Here is a 17274-nt window from a genome sequence, read left to right as displayed (position 1 = left end):
AAATGTTGACCCTCGAGTTCCCCTGTCTACCGTCATGATACCTCATTTCTGAAATCGAAAACAAGATGCAAGTATTCTCCATCACCAGATTCAATGAACCAATTGTTACACATTTTTATCCCAGCATCTGGTTTTTCCGGTTTAAAATAAAAGTCGTGATAGGATTCGAGCCCTTGACCTTTTAGATGTTAACAGATGTAGTAACCAACACACCACACATCCACACCAACACATTGTTAAATTGTTATAAAAAAGCGTTGTATATCGAGATGAGTGAACATATCATACTTATAAAGAATTCAAAAAAGTTCACAGAAACCAAACCACATTTGCACTTCTCACTTAGGGTTTGCCATTTCTATTCAGCGGAAAACCATGTAATTTGCGATTTTTGATCAGATATATGTTACATTCTCGGCATATTATATTAATAAAAGTTATTAGGCATGCCAAAAAAGTGTTAGGTCATGATGGTTTTCGAACCCATGGTCTTCTGCGTGTTAAGCAGATGTGATAACCACTACACCGCACGACCACACCAACACATTGTTAAATTGCTATAAAAATGCGTTGTATATCAAGATGAGTGAACATATCGTACTTATAAAGAATTCAAAAACGTTCACAGACACCAAACCACATTTGCACTTCTCATTTAGGGTTTGCCATTTCTATTCAGCGGAAAACCATATAAAGGCAATTTTTTATTATTTATGATACATTCTCAGCATACAATTTTAACAAAAGTTATCAGTTATGTCAAGAAAAGTGTTAGGTCATGATGGGTTTCGAACCCATGGCTTTCTGCGTGTTAAGCAGATGTGATAACCACTACACCACACGACCACGGCAACACATTGTTACATTGTTATATAAAAAGCGTTGTATATAAAGAATAGTGAACATATCGTACTTATAAAAAATTCAAAAACATTCACAGACACCAAACCACATTTGCACTTCTCACTTAGGGTTTGCCATTTCTATTCAGCAGAAAACCATATAAAGGCAATTTCTTATTATTTATGATACATTCTCAGCATACAATTTTAACAAAAGTTATCAGTTATGTCAAGAAAAGTGTTAGGTCATGATGGGTTTCGAACCCATGGCCTTCTGCGTGTTAAGCAGATGTGATAACCACTACACCACACGACCACGGCAACACATTGTTAAATTGTTATATAAAAAGCGTTGTATATAAAGAATAGTGAACATATCGTACTTATAAAAAATTCAAAAAAGTTCACAGACACCAAACCACATTTGCACTCTTCATTTTCGGTTTGCCTTCATTTACGGCCATTCCTAATCCACGGAACACCATGTAAATTGCGATTTCTGATCAGATATATGGTACATTCTCGGCATAACATATTAACAAATTTATTAATTATGCCAAAAAGTGTTAGGTCATGATGGGTTTCGAACCCATGGCCTTCTGCGTGTAAAGCAGATGTGATAACCACTACACCACACGACCTCTACATTTTGGGTGAGGGTCAAGGCTTAAAACATGGTATTGTTATATATTAAATGTCCGTTTAGGTTTCTTAAAACAATTCTCATGTAGATGCGACCTGCCAAAACTATCGTTTCGTTTACTTATGTTGCCAGGATTACTCGTTATGCTTTATTAAATGTTACGCTCTCATTGGTGATTCGTGTCAAACATTTGCTCGGCGTGATGTTGGGATTTCGCATCAAAAGTGAGGTCATGATGGGTATCGAACCCATGACCTTCTGCGTGTGAAGCAGATGTGATAACCACTACACCACATGACCACCCTAGTCGACCATGCGAAAGCATTGGTGAAATCTGGTACTGGACATCCGCTGTAATTAATTATTATTGGCTGAGCGACGTATTAAAAATGATAAATGTTGACCCTCGAGTTCCCCTGTCTACCGTCATGATACCTCATTTCTGAAATCGAAAACAAGATGCAAGTATTCTCCATCACCAGATTCAATGAACCAATTGTTACACATTTTTATCCCAGCATCTGGTTTTTCCGGTTTAAAATTAAAGTCGTGATAGGATTCGAGCCCTTGGCCTTTTAGACGTTAACAGATGTAGTAACCAACACACCACACATCCACACCAACACATTGTTAAATTGTTATAAAAAAGCGTTGTATATCGAGATGAGTGAACATATCATACTTATAAAGAATTCAAAAAAGTTCACAGAAACCAAACCACATTTGCACTTCTCACTTAGGGTTTGCCATTTCTATTCAGCGGAAAACCATGTAATTTGCGATTTCTGATCAGATATATGTTACATTCTCGGCATATTATATTAATAAAAGTTATTAGGCATGCCAAGAAAGTGTTAGGTCATGATGGTTTTCGAACCCATGGCCTTCTGCGTGTTAAGCAGATGTGATAACCACTACACCACACGACCACACCAACACATTGTTAAATTGCTATAAAAAAGCGTTGTATATCAAGATGAATGAACATATCGTACTTATAAAGAATTTAAAAAAGTTCACAGACACCAAACCACATTTGCACTTCTCATTTAGGGTTTGCCATTTCCATTCAGCGGAAAACCATATAAAGGCAATTTCTTATTATTTATGATACATTCTCAGCATACAATTTTAACAAAAGTTATCAGTTATGTCAAGAAAAGTGTTAGGTCATGATGGGTTTCGAACCCATGGCCTTCTGCGTGTTAAGCAGATGTGATAACCACTACAACACACGACCACGGCAACACATTGTTAAATTGTTATATAAAAAGCGTTGCATATAAAGAATAGTGAACATATCGTACTTATAAAAATTCAAAAAAGTTCACAGACACCAAACCACATTTGCACTCTTCATTTACGGTTTGTCATTCCTAATCCACGGAACACCATGTAAATTGCGATTTCTGATCAAATATATGGTACATTCTCGGCATAACTTATTCACAAAAGTTATTAATTATGCCAAAAAGTGTTAGGTCATGATGGGTTTCGAACCCATGGCCTTCTGCGTGTAAAGCAGATGTGATAACCACTACACCACACGACCACGGCAACACATTGTTAAATTGTTATATAAAAAGCGTTGTATATCGAGATGAGTGAACATATCATACTTATAAAGAATTCAAAAAAGTTCACAGAAACCAAACCACATTTGCACTTCTCACTTAGGGTTTGCCATTTCTATTCAGCGGAAAACCATGTAATTTGCGATTTCTGATCAGATATATGTTACATTCTCGGCATATTATATTAATAAAAGTTATTAGGCATGCCAAGAAAGTGTTAGGTCATGATGGTTTTCGAACCCATGGCCTTCTGCGTGTTAAGCAGATGTGATAACCACTACACCACACGACCACACCAACACATTGTTAAATTGCTATAAAAAAACGTTGTATATCAAGATGAATGAACATATCGTACTTATAAAGAATTTAAAAAAGTTCACAGACACCAAACCATATTTGCACTTCTCATTTAGGGTTTGCCATTTCCATTCAGCGGAAAACCATATAAAGGCAATTTCTTATTATTTATGATACATTCTCAGCATACAATTTTAACAAAAGTTATCAGTTATGTCAAGAAAAGTGTTAGGTCATGATGGGTTTCGAACCCATGGCCTTCTGCGTGTTAAGCAGATGTGATAACCACTACAACACACGACCACGGCAACACATTGTTAAATTGTTATATAAAAAGCGTTGCATATAAAGAATAGTGAACATATCGTACTTATAAAAATTCAAAAAAGTTCACAGACACCAAACCACATTTGCACTCTTCATTTACGGTTTGTCATTCCTAATCCACGGAACACCATGTAAATTGCGATTTCTGATCAAATATATGGTACATTCTCGGCATAACTTATTCACAAAAGTTATTAATTATGCCAAAAAGTGTTAGGTCATGATGGGTTTCGAACCCATGGCCTTCTGCGTGTAAAGCAGATGTGATAACCACTACACCACACGACCACGGCAACACATTGTTAAATTGTTATATAAAAAGCGTTGTATATAAAGAATAGCGAACATATCGTACTTATAAAAAATTCAAAAAGGTTCACAGACACCAAACCACATTTGCACTCTTCATTTACGGTTTGCCATTCCTAATTCACGGAACACCATGTAAATTGCGATTTCTTATCAGATATATGGTACATTCTCGGCATACTATATTAATAAAAGTTATTAGGCATGCCAAAAAAGTTTTAGGTCATGATGGTTTTCGAACCCATGGCCTTCTGCGTGTTAAGCAGATGTGATAACCACTACACCACACGACCACGGCAACACATTGTTAAATTGTTATATAAAAAGCGTCGTATATAAAGAATAGTGAACATATCGTACTTATAAAAAATTCAAAAAAGTTCACAGACACCAAACCACATTTGCACTTAGGGTTTGTCATTTCTATTCAGCAGAAAACTATGTAATTTGCGATTTCTGATCAGATATATGTTACATTCTCGGCATATTATATTAATAAAAGTTATTAGGCATGCCAAGAAAGTGTTAGGTCATGATGGTTTTCGAACCCATGGCCTTCTGCGTGTTAAGCAGATGTGATAACCACTACACCACACGACCACAGCAACACATTGTTAAATTGTTATATAAAAAGCGTCGTATATAAAGAATAGTGAACATATCGTACTTATAAAAAATTCAAAAAAGTTCACAGACACCAAACCACATTTGCACTTCTCATTTAGGGTTTGCCATTTCTATTCAGCGGAAAACCATATAAAGGCAATTTCTTATTATTTATGATACATTCTCAGCATACAATTTTAACAAAAGTTATCAGTTATGTCAAGAAAAGTGTCAGGTCATGATGGGTTTCGAACCCATGGTCTTCTGCGTGTTAAGCAGATGTGATAACCACTACACCACACGACCACGGCAACACATTGTTAAATTGTTATATAAAAAGCGTTGTATATAAAGAATAGTGAACATATCGTACTTATAAAAGATTCAAAAAAGTTCACAGACACCAAACCACATTTGCACTCTTCATTTACGGTTTGCCATTCCTAATCCACGGAACACCATGTAAATTGTGATTTCTGATCAAATATATGGTACATTCTCGGCATAACATATTAACAAATTTATTAATTATGCCAAAAAGAGTTAGGTCATGATGGGTTTCGAACCCATGGCCTTCTGCGTGTAAAGCAGATGTGATAACCACTACACCACACGACCTCTACATTTTGGGTGAGGGTCAAGGTTTAAAACATGGTATTGTTTCATATTAAATGTCCTTTGGGTTTCTTAAAACAATTCTCATGTAGATGCGACCTGCCAAAACTATCGTTTCGTTTACTTATGTTGCCAGGATTACTCGTTATGCTTTTATTAAACGTTACGCTCTCATTGGTGATTCGTGTCAAACATTTGCTCGGCGTGATGTTGGGATTTCGCATCAAAAGTGAGGTCATGATGGGTATCGAACCCATGACCTTCTGCGTGTGAAGCAGATGTGATAACCACTACACCACATGACCACCCTAGTCGACCATGCGAAAGCATTGGTGAAATCTGGTACTGGACATCCGCTGTAATTAATTATTATTGGCTGAGCGACGTATTAAAAATGATAAATGTTGACCCTCGAGTTCCCCTGTCTACCGTCATGATACCTCATTTCTGAAATCGAAAACAAGATGCAAGTATTCTCCATCACCAGATTCAATGAACCAATTGTTACACATTTTTATCCCAGCATCTGGTTTTTCCGGTTTAAAATTAAAGTCGTGATAGGATTCGAGCCCTTGGCCTTTTAGACGTTAACAGATGTAGTAACCAACACACCACACATCCACACCAACACATTGTTAAATTGTTATAAAAAAGCGTTGTATATCGAGATGAGTGAACATATCATACTTATAAAGAATTCAAAAAAGTTCACAGAAACCAAACCACATTTGCACTTCTCACTTAGGGTTTGCCATTTCTATTCAGCGGAAAACCATGTAATTTGCGATTTCTGATCAGATATATGTTACATTCTCGGCATATTATATTAATAAAAGTTATTAGGCATGCCAAGAAAGTGTTAGGTCATGATGGTTTTCGAACCCATGGCCTTCTGCGTGTTAAGCAGATGTGATAACCACTACACCACACGACCACACCAACACATTGTTAAATTGCTATAAAAAAGCGTTGTATATCAAGATGAATGAACATATCGTACTTATAAAGAATTTAAAAAAGTTCACAGACACCAAACCACATTTGCACTTCTCATTTAGGGTTTGCCATTTCCATTCAGCGGAAAACCATATAAAGGCAATTTCTTATTATTTATGATACATTCTCAGCATACAATTTTAACAAAAGTTATCAGTTATGTCAAGAAAAGTGTTAGGTCATGATGGGTTTCGAACCCATGGCCTTCTGCGTGTTAAGCAGATGTGATAACCACTACAACACACGACCACGGCAACACATTGTTAAATTGTTATATAAAAAGCGTTGCATATAAAGAATAGTGAACATATCGTACTTATAAAAATTCAAAAAAGTTCACAGACACCAAACCACATTTGCACTCTTCATTTACGGTTTGTCATTCCTAATCCACGGAACACCATGTAAATTGCGATTTCTGATCAAATATATGGTACATTCTCGGCATAACTTATTCACAAAAGTTATTAATTATGCCAAAAAGTGTTAGGTCATGATGGGTTTCGAACCCATGGCCTTCTGCGTGTAAAGCAGATGTGATAACCACTACACCACACGACCACGGCAACACATTGTTAAATTGTTATATAAAAAGCGTTGTATATAAAGAATAGCGAACATATCGTACTTATAAAAAATTCAAAAAGGTTCACAGACACCAAACCACATTTGCACTCTTCATTTACGGTTTGCCATTCCTAATTCACGGAACACCATGTAAATTGCGATTTCTTATCAGATATATGGTACATTCTCGGCATACTATATTAATAAAAGTTATTAGGCATGCCAAAAAAGTTTTAGGTCATGATGGTTTTCGAACCCATGGCCTTCTGCGTGTTAAGCAGATGTGATAACCACTACACCACACGACCACGGCAACACATTGTTAAATTGTTATATAAAAAGCGTCGTATATAAAGAATAGTGAACATATCGTACTTATAAAAAATTCAAAAAAGTTCACAGACACCAAACCACATTTGCACTTAGGGTTTGTCATTTCTATTCAGCAGAAAACTATGTAATTTGCGATTTTTGATCAGATATATGTTACATTCTCGGCATATTATATTAATAAAAGTTATTAGGCATGCCAAGAAAGTGTTAGGTCATGATGGTTTTCGAACCCATGGCCTTCTGCGTGTTAAGCAGATGTGATAACCACTACACCACACGACCACAGCAACACATTGTTAAATTGTTATATGAAAAGCGTCGTATATAAAGAATAGTGAACATATCGTACTTATAAAAAATTCAAAAAAGTTCACAGACACCAAACCACATTTGCACTTCTCATTTAGGGTTTGCCATTTCTATTCAGCGGAAAACCATATAAAGGCAATTTCTTATTGTTTATGATACATTCTCAGCATACAATTTTAACAAAAGTTATCAGTTATGTCAAGAAAAGTGTCAGATCATGATGGGTTTCGAACCCATGGTCTTCTGCGTGTTAAGCAGATGTGATAACCACTACACCACACGACCACGGCAACACATTGTTAAATTGTTATATAAAAAGCGTTGTATATAAAGAATAGTGAACATATCGTACTTATAAAAGATTCAAAAAAGTTCACAGACACCAAACCACATTTGCACTCTTCATTTACGGTTTGCCATTCCTAATCCACGGAACACCATGTAAATTGTGATTTCTGATCAAATATATGGTACATTCTCGGCATAACATATTAACAAATTTATTAATTATGCCAAAAAGAGTTAGGTCATGATGGGTTTCGAACCCATGGCCTTCTGCGTGTTAAGCAGATGTGATAACCACTACACCACACGACCTCTACATTTTGGGTGAGGGTCAAGGTTTAAAACATGGTATTGTTTCATATTAAATGTCCTTTGGGTTTCTTAAAACAATTCTCATGTAGATGCGACCTGCCAAAACTATCGTTTCATTTACTTATGTTGCCAGGATTACTCGTTATGCTTTTATTAAACGTTACGCTCTCATTGGTGATTCGTGTCAAACATTTGCTCGGCGTGATGTTGGGATTTCGCATCAAAAGTGAGGTCATGATGGGTATCGAACCCATGACCTTCTGCGTGTGAAGCAGATGTGATAACCACTACACCACATGACCACCCTAGTCGACCATGCGAAAGCATTGGTGAAATCTGGTACTGGACATCCGCTGTAATTAATTATTATTGGCTGAGCGACGTATTAAAAATGATAAATGTTGACCCTCGAGTTCCCCTGTCTACCGTCATGATACCTCATTTCTGAAATCGAAAACAAGATGCAAGTATTCTCCATCACCAGATTCAATGAACCAATTGTTACACATTTTTATCCCAGTATCTGGTTTTTCCGGTTTAAAATAAAAGTCGTGATAGGATTCGAGCCCTTGGCCTTTTAGACGTTAACAGATGTAGTAACCAACACACCACACATCCACACCAACACATTGTTAAATTGTTATAAAAAAGCGTTGTATATCGAGATGAGTGAACATATCATACTTATAAAAAATTCAAAAAAGTTCACAGAAACCAAACCACATTTGCACTTCTCACTTAGGGTTTGCCATTTCTATTCAGCGGAAAACCATGTAATTTGCGATTTCTGATCAGATATATGTTACATTCTCGGCATATTATATTAATAAAAGTTATTAGGCATGCCAAAAAAGTGTTAGGTCATGATGGTTTTCGAACCCATGGCCTTCTGCGTGTTAAGCAGATGTGATAACCACTACACCACACGACCACACCAACACATTGTTAAATTGCTATAAAAAAGCGTTGTATATCAAGATGAATGAACATATCGTACTTATAAAGATTTTAAAAACGTTCACAGACACCAAACCACATTTGCACTTCTCATTTAGGGTTTGCCATTTCTATTCAGCGGAAAACCATATAAAGGCAATTTCTTATTATTTATGATACATTCTCAGCATACAATTTTAACAAAAGTTATCAGTTATGTCAAGAAAAGTGTTAGCTCATGATGGGTTTCGAACCCATGGCCTGCTGCGTGTTAAGCAGATGTGATAACCACTACACCACACGACCACGGCAACACATTGTTAAATTGTTATATAAAAAGCGTTGTATATAAAGAATAGTGAACATATCGTGCTTATAAAAAATTCAAAAAAGTTCACAGACACCAAACCACATTTGCACTCTTCATTTACGGTTTGCCATTCCTAATCCACGGAACACCATGTAAATTGCGATTTCTGATCAGATATATGGTGCATTCTCGGCATAACTTATTCACAAAAGTTATTAATTATGCCAAAAAATATTAGATCATGATGGGTTTCGAACCCACGGCTATCTGCGTGTAAAGCAGATGTGATAACCACTACACCACACGACCACGGCAACACATTGTTAAATTGTTATATAAAAAGCTTTGCATATAAAGAATAGTGAACATATTGTACTTATAAAAAATTCAAAAAAGTTCACAGACACCAAACCACATTTGCACTTCTCATTTACGGTTTGCCATTCCTAATCCACGGAACACCATGTAAATTGCGATTTCTGATCAGATATATGGTACATTCTCGGCATAACATATTAACAAATTTATTAATTATGCCAAAAAGTGTTAGGTCATGATGGGTTTCGAACCCATGCCCTTCTGCGTGTAAAGCAGATGTGATAACCACTACACCACACGACCACACCAACACATTGTTAAATTGCTATAAAAAAGCGTTGTATATCAAGATGAATGAACATATCGTACTTATAAAGATTTTAAAAACGTTCACAGACACCAAACCACATTTGCACTTCTCATTTTGGGTTTGCCATTTCTATTCAGCGGAAAACCATATAAAGGCAATTTCTTATTATTTATGATACATTCTCAGCATACAATTTTAACAAAAGTTATCAGTTATGTCAAGAAAAGTGTTAGGTCATGATGGGTTTCGAACCCATGGCCTTCTGCGTGTTAAGCAGATGTGATAACCACTACACCACACGACCACGGCAACACATTGTTAAATTGTTATATAAAAAGCGTTGTATATAAAGAATAGTGAACATATCGTACTTATAAAAAATTCAAAAAAGTTCACAGACACCAAACCACATTTGCACTCTTCATTTACGGTTTGCCATTCCTAATCCACGGAACACCATGTAAATTGCGATTTCTGATCAAATATATGGTACATTCTCGGCATAACTTATTCACAAAAGTTATTAATTATGCCAAAAAGTGTTAGGTCATGATGGGTTTCGAACCCATGGCCTACTGCGTGTAAAGCAGATGTGATAACCACTACACCACACGACCTGTACATTTTGGGTAAGGTTCATGTTTTAAAACTTGGTATTGTTTCTTATTAAATATCCGTTTGGGTTTTTTAAAACAATTGTCATGTAGATGCGACCTGCCAAAACTATCTTTTCGTTTACTTATGTTGCCAGGATTACTCGTTATGCTTTTATTAAACGTTACGCTCTCATTGGTGATTCGTGTCAAACATTTGCTCGGCGTGATGTTGGGATTTCGCATCAAAAGTGAGGTCATGATGGGTATCGAACCCATGACCTTCTGCGTGTGAAGCAGATGTGATAACCACTACACCACATGACCACCCTAGTCGACCATGCGAAAGCATTGGTGAAATCTGGTACTGGACATCCGCTGTAATTAATTATTATTGGCTGAGCGACGTATTAAAAATGATAAATGTTGACCCTCGAGTTCCCCTGTCTACCGTCATGATACCTCATTTCTGAAATCGAAAACAAGATGCAAGTATTCTCCATCACCAGATTCAATGAACCAATTGTTACACATTTTTATCCCAGTATCTGGTTTTTCCGGTTTAGAATAAAAGTCGTGATAGGATTCGAGCCCTTGGCCTTTTAGACGTTAACAGATGTAGTAACCAACACACCACACATCCACACCAACACATTGTTAACTTGTTATAAAAAAGCGTTGTATATCGAGATGAGTGAACATATCATACTTATAAAGAATTCAAAAAAGTTCACAGAAACCAAACCACATTTGCACTTCTCACTTAGGGTTTGTCATTTCTATTCAGCAGAAAACTATGTAATTTGCGATTTCTGATCAGATATATGTTACATTCTCGGCATATTATATTAATAAAAGTTATTAGGCATGCCAAGAAAGTGTTAGGTCATGATGGTTTTCGAACCCATGGCCTTCTGCGTGTTAAGCAGATGTGATAACCACTACACCACACGACCACGGCAACACATTGTTAAATTGTTATATAAAAAGCGTCGTATATAAAGAATAGTGAACATATCGTACTTATAAAAAATTCAAAAAAGTTCACAGACACCAAACCACATTTGCACTTCTCATTTAGGGTTTGCCATTTCTATTCAGCGGAAAACCATATAAAGGCAATTTCTTATTATTTATGATACATTCTCAGCATACAATTTTAACAAAAGTTATCAGTTACCCTAGGACACTTATATTTCGCTAGTATTTAGTTTCGTGAGTAGCACACAGAGTAAAATTTCGCTGCAACTTAATTTCGCAGCTCTGATGAGTGCGAAAATATAGTGATGTGAAAATAAATACAGTGGAACAAACAAATTAGATTCCTCAGGTCCGGTCCTCTAGTAAAAAAAGTTGTTATATTTGCGACTAGTTTGTATTTGTAACCCGCAGGTATAAATGTATGGCAGAAATCGATAATTCAACGTGATCGCTTGCTGCCATTTGTTTCTTGGACTATCAATGACGTCTCGGTCCTTTCCGTCGTGACCGATATGGTACCAATATTAGATCTCAAGTATTTATAGCAAGCGATGGCCACGGCACGTTTTGAGTTCACAATATTTCAAATTTAAAAAAAATCAAATACAGTACATGTCTCATAAAAAAGAAAATAGATAACAACCAACATCACAACCAGAACTGTATAACATGGTTGGACCTGGTGAGGGTTGTTATCGTTTTTGGTTGGCAGTAAAATTCATCACTACAATAAGTATTATTTAATTGTATGACTTCACCTACCAGACTTTCATCCTCATCAGTTACAAATTCGGTGACTAAACTGATATCATCATCTTCTTCGTTTGTCTTGGCTTTTCCAAAAAAACTTGTTATCTTAATTTGCTTTGCCATGCTGCTCATTCGGTGTATTAACGAATTTACTAGAAATTTCCCAATGAGCTCCATCACACACAAAATTATCTGCATTTCTAATATCACGATTTTGTTGTGGATATCAATGAACTACAGGGCCGTATTCCCTTGGACAGCTGGCCGGCTAAGACGCCCCAACTTTTTAGGAATTTCTTAGTCCAACGGCTATAGAAAGGTTTTTATCGCTGTAGAATATCACTTTATTCGAAGCCATAGAAACAAACGTCAACTTTTAGTAGTTCTTAGGCGTCATTATTATCTTCATCAGCGGCAAAATATTCTTGTTAACGACTTTTATAAAGGTTTGCAAAATATCAAGTTTTAGCAAACATCTGCTTGCCCATATCCTACTTAATGAACTTGAAATAAAATCGGCAAAAATGATCTTTGTTAAAACGCTTAAAAAAAAGATGTCTTCTTTCTGAGCTTTTTAACTGCATACAAGTTTTGCCTGTTTTAATTTTAAAACGTTTTGTCAGTCACATCAGCTAAAACAAAGCAAATCTCAAAAAATAGAAAAATGTTGATACTTGCCAATAAAATTTTTTAAAACTTCACGTGAGAGGCCCGGCTGAGGCCCTGCATAAGAGAAACCTGTTGGGAGCTTACAGCACCCCCCCCCCCTTCTCCACATCCCAGATGTTCATAACTAGTCGTCTAACATTAGCCCCCCAACTTGCAACCAGTGAATACAGGCCTGCGTAGAACATAGCTATTTAATTTCGAATTTTCGCCAGTTCGTTATGATAGTTTAGTTTCGCGCATGAATTTTTCGCGTGATGATGACTCCGCGAAAACGCGAAAGTTAGATGCCGCGAATACTTAAGTGTCCTAGGGTATGTCAAGAAAAGTGTTAGGTCATGATGGGTTTTGAACCCATGGCCTTCTGCGTGTTAAGCAGATGTGATAACCACTACACCACACGACCACGGCAACACATTGTTAAATTGTTATATAAAAAGCGTCGTATATAAAGAATAGTGAACATATCGTACTTATAAAAAATTCAAAAAAGTTCACAGACACCAAACCACATTTGCACTTCTCATTTAGGGTTTGCCATTTCTATTCAGCGGAAAACCATATAAAGGCAATTTCTTATTATTTATGATACATTCTCAGCATACAATTTTAACAAAAGTTATCAGTTATGTCAAGAAAAGTGTCAGGTCATGATGGGTTTCGAACCCATGGTCTTCTGCGTGTTAAGCAGATGTGATAACCACTACACCACACGACCACGGCAACACATTGTTAAATTGTTATATAAAAAGCGTTGTATATAAAGAATAGTGAACATATCGTACTTATAAAAGATTCAAAAAAGTTCACAGACACCAAACCACATTTGCACTCTTCATTTACGGTTTGCCATTCCTAATCCACGGAACACCATGTAAATTGTGATTTCTGATCAAATATATGGTACATTCTCGGCATAACATATTAACAAATTTATTAATTATGCCAAAAAGAGTTAGGTCATGATGGGTTTCGAACCCATGGCCTTCTGCGTGTAAAGCAGATGTGATAACCACTACACCACACGACCTCTACATTTTGGGTGAGGGTCAAGGTTTAAAACATGGTATTGTTTCATATTAAATGTCCTTTGGGTTTCTTAAAACAATTCTCATGTAGATGCGACCTGCCAAAACTATCGTTTCGTTTACTTATGTTGCCAGGATTACTCGTTATGCTTTTATTAAACGTTACGCTCTCATTGGTGATTCGTGTCAAACATTTGCTCGGCGTGATGTTGGGATTTCGCATCAAAAGTGAGGTCATGATGGGTATCGAACCCATGACCTTCTGCGTGTGAAGCAGATGTGATAACCACTACACCACATGACCACCCTAGTCGACCATGCGAAAGCATTGGTGAAATCTGGTACTGGACATCCGCTGTAATTAATTATTATTGGCTGAGCGACGTATTAAAAATGATAAATGTTGACCCTCGAGTTCCCCTGTCTACCGTCATGATACCTCATTTCTGAAATCGAAAACAAGATGCAAGTATTCTCCATCACCAGATTCAATGAACCAATTGTTACACATTTTTATCCCAGCATCTGGTTTTTCCGGTTTAAAATTAAAGTCGTGATAGGATTCGAGCCCTTGGCCTTTTAGACGTTAACAGATGTAGTAACCAACACACCACACATCCACACCAACACATTGTTAAATTGTTATAAAAAAGCGTTGTATATCGAGATGAGTGAACATATCATACTTATAAAGAATTCAAAAAAGTTCACAGAAACCAAACCACATTTGCACTTCTCACTTAGGGTTTGCCATTTCTATTCAGCGGAAAACCATGTAATTTGCGATTTCTGATCAGATATATGTTACATTCTCGGCATATTATATTAATAAAAGTTATTAGGCATGCCAAGAAAGTGTTAGGTCATGATGGTTTTCGAACCCATGGCCTTCTGCGTGTTAAGCAGATGTGATAACCACTACACCACACGACCACACCAACACATTGTTAAATTGCTATAAAAAAGCGTTGTATATCAAGATGAATGAACATATCGTACTTATAAAGAATTTAAAAAAGTTCACAGACACCAAACCACATTTGCACTTCTCATTTAGGGTTTGCCATTTCCATTCAGCGGAAAACCATATAAAGGCAATTTCTTATTATTTATGATACATTCTCAGCATACAATTTTAACAAAAGTTATCAGTTATGTCAAGAAAAGTGTTAGGTCATGATGGGTTTCGAACCCATGGCCTTCTGCGTGTTAAGCAGATGTGATAACCACTACAACACACGACCACGGCAACACATTGTTAAATTGTTATATAAAAAGCGTTGCATATAAAGAATAGTGAACATATCGTACTTATAAAAATTCAAAAAAGTTCACAGACACCAAACCACATTTGCACTCTTCATTTACGGTTTGTCATTCCTAATCCACGGAACACCATGTAAATTGCGATTTCTGATCAAATATATGGTACATTCTCGGCATAACTTATTCACAAAAGTTATTAATTATGCCAAAAAGTGTTAGGTCATGATGGGTTTCGAACCCATGGCCTTCTGCGTGTAAAGCAGATGTGATAACCACTACACCACACGACCACGGCAACACATTGTTAAATTGTTATATAAAAAGCGTTGTATATAAAGAATAGCGAACATATCGTACTTATAAAAAATTCAAAAAGGTTCACAGACACCAAACCACATTTGCACTCTTCATTTACGGTTTGCCATTCCTAATTCACGGAACACCATGTAAATTGCGATTTCTTATCAGATATATGGTACATTCTCGGCATACTATATTAATAAAAGTTATTAGGCATGCCAAAAAAGTTTTAGGTCATGATGGTTTTCGAACCCATGGCCTTCTGCGTGTTAAGCAGATGTGATAACCACTACACCACACGACCACGGCAACACATTGTTAAATTGTTATATAAAAAGCGTCGTATATAAAGAATAGTGAACATATCGTACTTATAAAAAATTCAAAAAAGTTCACAGACACCAAACCACATTTGCACTTAGGGTTTGTCATTTCTATTCAGCAGAAAACTATGTAATTTGCGATTTCTGATCAGATATATGTTACATTCTCGGCATATTATATTAATAAAAGTTATTAGGCATGCCAAGAAAGTGTTAGGTCATGATGGTTTTCGAACCCATGGCCTTCTGCGTGTTAAGCAGATGTGATAACCACTACACCACACGACCACAGCAACACATTGTTAAATTGTTATATGAAAAGCGTCGTATATAAAGAATAGTGAACATATCGTACTTATAAAAAATTCAAAAAAGTTCACAGACACCAAACCACATTTGCACTTCTCATTTAGGGTTTGCCATTTCTATTCAGCGGAAAACCATATAAAGGCAATTTCTTATTGTTTATGATACATTCTCAGCATACAATTTTAACAAAAGTTATCAGTTATGTCAAGAAAAGTGTCAGATCATGATGGGTTTCGAACCCATGGTCTTCTGCGTGTTAAGCAGATGTGATAACCACTACACCACACGACCACGGCAACACATTGTTAAATTGTTATATAAAAAGCGTTGTATATAAAGAATAGTGAACATATCGTACTTATAAAAGATTCAAAAAAGTTCACAGACACCAAACCACATTTGCACTCTTCATTTACGGTTTGCCATTCCTAATCCACGGAACACCATGTAAATTGTGATTTCTGATCAAATATATGGTACATTCTCGGCATAACATATTAACAAATTTATTAATTATGCCAAAAAGAGTTAGGTCATGATGGGTTTCGAACCCATGGCCTTCTGCGTGTTAAGCAGATGTGATAACCACTACACCACACGACCTCTACATTTTGGGTGAGGGTCAAGGTTTAAAACATGGTATTGTTTCATATTAAATGTCCTTTGGGTTTCTTAAAACAATTCTCATGTAGATGCGACCTGCCAAAACTATCGTTTCATTTACTTATGTTGCCAGGATTACTCGTTATGCTTTTATTAAACGTTACGCTCTCATTGGTGATTCGTGTCAAACATTTGCTCGGCGTGATGTTGGGATTTCGCATCAAAAGTGAGGTCATGATGGGTATCGAACCCATGACCTTCTGCGTGTGAAGCAGATGTGATAACCACTACACCACATGACCACCCTAGTCGACCATGCGAAAGCATTGGTGAAATCTGGTACTGGACATCCGCTGTAATTAATTATTATTGGCTGAGCGACGTATTAAAAATGATAAATGTTGACCCTCGAGTTCCCCTGTCTACCGTCATGATACCTCATTTCTGAAATCGAAAACAAGATGCAAGTATTCTCCATCACCAGATTCAATGAACCAATTGTTACACATTTTTATCCCAGTATCTGGTTTTTCCGGTTTAAAATAAAAGTCGTGATAGGATTC

At 36.4% G+C, this 17274-nt stretch overlaps 43 non-coding genes across 43 annotated transcripts; all 43 read right to left on the bottom strand.

Moving 5' to 3' along the window:
• Positions 1-773: 773 nt before the first annotated feature.
• On the bottom strand, positions 774-846 carry Trnav-aac (transfer RNA valine (anticodon AAC)). Its single transcript has one exon. It is a non-coding gene; the product is annotated as a tRNA-Val (tRNA).
• A 239-nt stretch (positions 847-1085) lies between these two features.
• On the bottom strand, positions 1086-1158 carry Trnav-aac (transfer RNA valine (anticodon AAC)). Its single transcript has one exon. It is a non-coding gene; the product is annotated as a tRNA-Val (tRNA).
• Positions 1159-1410: 252 nt separating this feature from the next.
• Trnav-uac (transfer RNA valine (anticodon UAC)) lies at positions 1411-1483 on the bottom strand. The gene has a single exon. It is a non-coding gene; the product is annotated as a tRNA-Val (tRNA).
• Positions 1484-1712: 229 nt separating this feature from the next.
• Trnav-cac (transfer RNA valine (anticodon CAC)) lies at positions 1713-1785 on the bottom strand. Its single transcript has one exon. It is a non-coding gene; the product is annotated as a tRNA-Val (tRNA).
• A 556-nt stretch (positions 1786-2341) lies between these two features.
• Trnav-aac (transfer RNA valine (anticodon AAC)) lies at positions 2342-2414 on the bottom strand. The gene has a single exon. It is a non-coding gene; the product is annotated as a tRNA-Val (tRNA).
• Positions 2415-2652: 238 nt separating this feature from the next.
• Positions 2653-2725, bottom strand: Trnav-aac (transfer RNA valine (anticodon AAC)). Its single transcript has one exon. It is a non-coding gene; the product is annotated as a tRNA-Val (tRNA).
• Positions 2726-2964: 239 nt separating this feature from the next.
• On the bottom strand, positions 2965-3037 carry Trnav-uac (transfer RNA valine (anticodon UAC)). The gene has a single exon. It is a non-coding gene; the product is annotated as a tRNA-Val (tRNA).
• A 241-nt stretch (positions 3038-3278) lies between these two features.
• Trnav-aac (transfer RNA valine (anticodon AAC)) lies at positions 3279-3351 on the bottom strand. The gene has a single exon. It is a non-coding gene; the product is annotated as a tRNA-Val (tRNA).
• A 238-nt stretch (positions 3352-3589) lies between these two features.
• Positions 3590-3662, bottom strand: Trnav-aac (transfer RNA valine (anticodon AAC)). The gene has a single exon. It is a non-coding gene; the product is annotated as a tRNA-Val (tRNA).
• A 239-nt stretch (positions 3663-3901) lies between these two features.
• On the bottom strand, positions 3902-3974 carry Trnav-uac (transfer RNA valine (anticodon UAC)). The gene has a single exon. It is a non-coding gene; the product is annotated as a tRNA-Val (tRNA).
• A 241-nt stretch (positions 3975-4215) lies between these two features.
• Trnav-aac (transfer RNA valine (anticodon AAC)) lies at positions 4216-4288 on the bottom strand. The gene has a single exon. It is a non-coding gene; the product is annotated as a tRNA-Val (tRNA).
• Positions 4289-4522: 234 nt separating this feature from the next.
• On the bottom strand, positions 4523-4595 carry Trnav-aac (transfer RNA valine (anticodon AAC)). The gene has a single exon. It is a non-coding gene; the product is annotated as a tRNA-Val (tRNA).
• A 239-nt stretch (positions 4596-4834) lies between these two features.
• Trnav-aac (transfer RNA valine (anticodon AAC)) lies at positions 4835-4907 on the bottom strand. The gene has a single exon. It is a non-coding gene; the product is annotated as a tRNA-Val (tRNA).
• A 239-nt stretch (positions 4908-5146) lies between these two features.
• On the bottom strand, positions 5147-5219 carry Trnav-uac (transfer RNA valine (anticodon UAC)). Its single transcript has one exon. It is a non-coding gene; the product is annotated as a tRNA-Val (tRNA).
• A 229-nt stretch (positions 5220-5448) lies between these two features.
• Trnav-cac (transfer RNA valine (anticodon CAC)) lies at positions 5449-5521 on the bottom strand. The gene has a single exon. It is a non-coding gene; the product is annotated as a tRNA-Val (tRNA).
• A 556-nt stretch (positions 5522-6077) lies between these two features.
• Trnav-aac (transfer RNA valine (anticodon AAC)) lies at positions 6078-6150 on the bottom strand. Its single transcript has one exon. It is a non-coding gene; the product is annotated as a tRNA-Val (tRNA).
• Positions 6151-6388: 238 nt separating this feature from the next.
• Positions 6389-6461, bottom strand: Trnav-aac (transfer RNA valine (anticodon AAC)). The gene has a single exon. It is a non-coding gene; the product is annotated as a tRNA-Val (tRNA).
• A 239-nt stretch (positions 6462-6700) lies between these two features.
• Positions 6701-6773, bottom strand: Trnav-uac (transfer RNA valine (anticodon UAC)). Its single transcript has one exon. It is a non-coding gene; the product is annotated as a tRNA-Val (tRNA).
• Positions 6774-7014: 241 nt separating this feature from the next.
• Trnav-aac (transfer RNA valine (anticodon AAC)) lies at positions 7015-7087 on the bottom strand. Its single transcript has one exon. It is a non-coding gene; the product is annotated as a tRNA-Val (tRNA).
• Positions 7088-7321: 234 nt separating this feature from the next.
• On the bottom strand, positions 7322-7394 carry Trnav-aac (transfer RNA valine (anticodon AAC)). The gene has a single exon. It is a non-coding gene; the product is annotated as a tRNA-Val (tRNA).
• A 239-nt stretch (positions 7395-7633) lies between these two features.
• On the bottom strand, positions 7634-7706 carry Trnav-aac (transfer RNA valine (anticodon AAC)). Its single transcript has one exon. It is a non-coding gene; the product is annotated as a tRNA-Val (tRNA).
• A 239-nt stretch (positions 7707-7945) lies between these two features.
• On the bottom strand, positions 7946-8018 carry Trnav-aac (transfer RNA valine (anticodon AAC)). The gene has a single exon. It is a non-coding gene; the product is annotated as a tRNA-Val (tRNA).
• A 229-nt stretch (positions 8019-8247) lies between these two features.
• Trnav-cac (transfer RNA valine (anticodon CAC)) lies at positions 8248-8320 on the bottom strand. The gene has a single exon. It is a non-coding gene; the product is annotated as a tRNA-Val (tRNA).
• Positions 8321-8876: 556 nt separating this feature from the next.
• Trnav-aac (transfer RNA valine (anticodon AAC)) lies at positions 8877-8949 on the bottom strand. The gene has a single exon. It is a non-coding gene; the product is annotated as a tRNA-Val (tRNA).
• Positions 8950-9187: 238 nt separating this feature from the next.
• Positions 9188-9260, bottom strand: Trnav-aac (transfer RNA valine (anticodon AAC)). Its single transcript has one exon. It is a non-coding gene; the product is annotated as a tRNA-Val (tRNA).
• A 240-nt stretch (positions 9261-9500) lies between these two features.
• Positions 9501-9573, bottom strand: Trnav-uac (transfer RNA valine (anticodon UAC)). The gene has a single exon. It is a non-coding gene; the product is annotated as a tRNA-Val (tRNA).
• Positions 9574-9812: 239 nt separating this feature from the next.
• On the bottom strand, positions 9813-9885 carry Trnav-uac (transfer RNA valine (anticodon UAC)). Its single transcript has one exon. It is a non-coding gene; the product is annotated as a tRNA-Val (tRNA).
• A 238-nt stretch (positions 9886-10123) lies between these two features.
• On the bottom strand, positions 10124-10196 carry Trnav-aac (transfer RNA valine (anticodon AAC)). The gene has a single exon. It is a non-coding gene; the product is annotated as a tRNA-Val (tRNA).
• Positions 10197-10436: 240 nt separating this feature from the next.
• Trnav-uac (transfer RNA valine (anticodon UAC)) lies at positions 10437-10509 on the bottom strand. The gene has a single exon. It is a non-coding gene; the product is annotated as a tRNA-Val (tRNA).
• A 230-nt stretch (positions 10510-10739) lies between these two features.
• Positions 10740-10812, bottom strand: Trnav-cac (transfer RNA valine (anticodon CAC)). The gene has a single exon. It is a non-coding gene; the product is annotated as a tRNA-Val (tRNA).
• Positions 10813-11368: 556 nt separating this feature from the next.
• Positions 11369-11441, bottom strand: Trnav-aac (transfer RNA valine (anticodon AAC)). Its single transcript has one exon. It is a non-coding gene; the product is annotated as a tRNA-Val (tRNA).
• Positions 11442-13215: 1774 nt separating this feature from the next.
• Positions 13216-13288, bottom strand: Trnav-aac (transfer RNA valine (anticodon AAC)). Its single transcript has one exon. It is a non-coding gene; the product is annotated as a tRNA-Val (tRNA).
• Positions 13289-13527: 239 nt separating this feature from the next.
• Positions 13528-13600, bottom strand: Trnav-aac (transfer RNA valine (anticodon AAC)). The gene has a single exon. It is a non-coding gene; the product is annotated as a tRNA-Val (tRNA).
• Positions 13601-13839: 239 nt separating this feature from the next.
• Positions 13840-13912, bottom strand: Trnav-uac (transfer RNA valine (anticodon UAC)). Its single transcript has one exon. It is a non-coding gene; the product is annotated as a tRNA-Val (tRNA).
• A 229-nt stretch (positions 13913-14141) lies between these two features.
• Positions 14142-14214, bottom strand: Trnav-cac (transfer RNA valine (anticodon CAC)). The gene has a single exon. It is a non-coding gene; the product is annotated as a tRNA-Val (tRNA).
• A 556-nt stretch (positions 14215-14770) lies between these two features.
• Trnav-aac (transfer RNA valine (anticodon AAC)) lies at positions 14771-14843 on the bottom strand. The gene has a single exon. It is a non-coding gene; the product is annotated as a tRNA-Val (tRNA).
• A 238-nt stretch (positions 14844-15081) lies between these two features.
• On the bottom strand, positions 15082-15154 carry Trnav-aac (transfer RNA valine (anticodon AAC)). Its single transcript has one exon. It is a non-coding gene; the product is annotated as a tRNA-Val (tRNA).
• Positions 15155-15393: 239 nt separating this feature from the next.
• Trnav-uac (transfer RNA valine (anticodon UAC)) lies at positions 15394-15466 on the bottom strand. The gene has a single exon. It is a non-coding gene; the product is annotated as a tRNA-Val (tRNA).
• Positions 15467-15707: 241 nt separating this feature from the next.
• On the bottom strand, positions 15708-15780 carry Trnav-aac (transfer RNA valine (anticodon AAC)). Its single transcript has one exon. It is a non-coding gene; the product is annotated as a tRNA-Val (tRNA).
• Positions 15781-16014: 234 nt separating this feature from the next.
• Trnav-aac (transfer RNA valine (anticodon AAC)) lies at positions 16015-16087 on the bottom strand. The gene has a single exon. It is a non-coding gene; the product is annotated as a tRNA-Val (tRNA).
• A 239-nt stretch (positions 16088-16326) lies between these two features.
• Trnav-aac (transfer RNA valine (anticodon AAC)) lies at positions 16327-16399 on the bottom strand. The gene has a single exon. It is a non-coding gene; the product is annotated as a tRNA-Val (tRNA).
• Positions 16400-16638: 239 nt separating this feature from the next.
• Positions 16639-16711, bottom strand: Trnav-aac (transfer RNA valine (anticodon AAC)). Its single transcript has one exon. It is a non-coding gene; the product is annotated as a tRNA-Val (tRNA).
• Positions 16712-16940: 229 nt separating this feature from the next.
• On the bottom strand, positions 16941-17013 carry Trnav-cac (transfer RNA valine (anticodon CAC)). Its single transcript has one exon. It is a non-coding gene; the product is annotated as a tRNA-Val (tRNA).
• Positions 17014-17274: the final 261 nt, after the last annotated feature.

The sequence above is a fragment of the Watersipora subatra genome, chromosome 4 (assembly GCF_963576615.1).
Source record: "Watersipora subatra chromosome 4, tzWatSuba1.1, whole genome shotgun sequence".
Taxonomy (NCBI): Eukaryota; Metazoa; Bryozoa; class Gymnolaemata; order Cheilostomatida; family Watersiporidae; genus Watersipora; species Watersipora subatra.
Note: the sequence above shows the minus strand (reverse complement) of the source record. Positions and strands in the feature narration are given on the sequence as shown.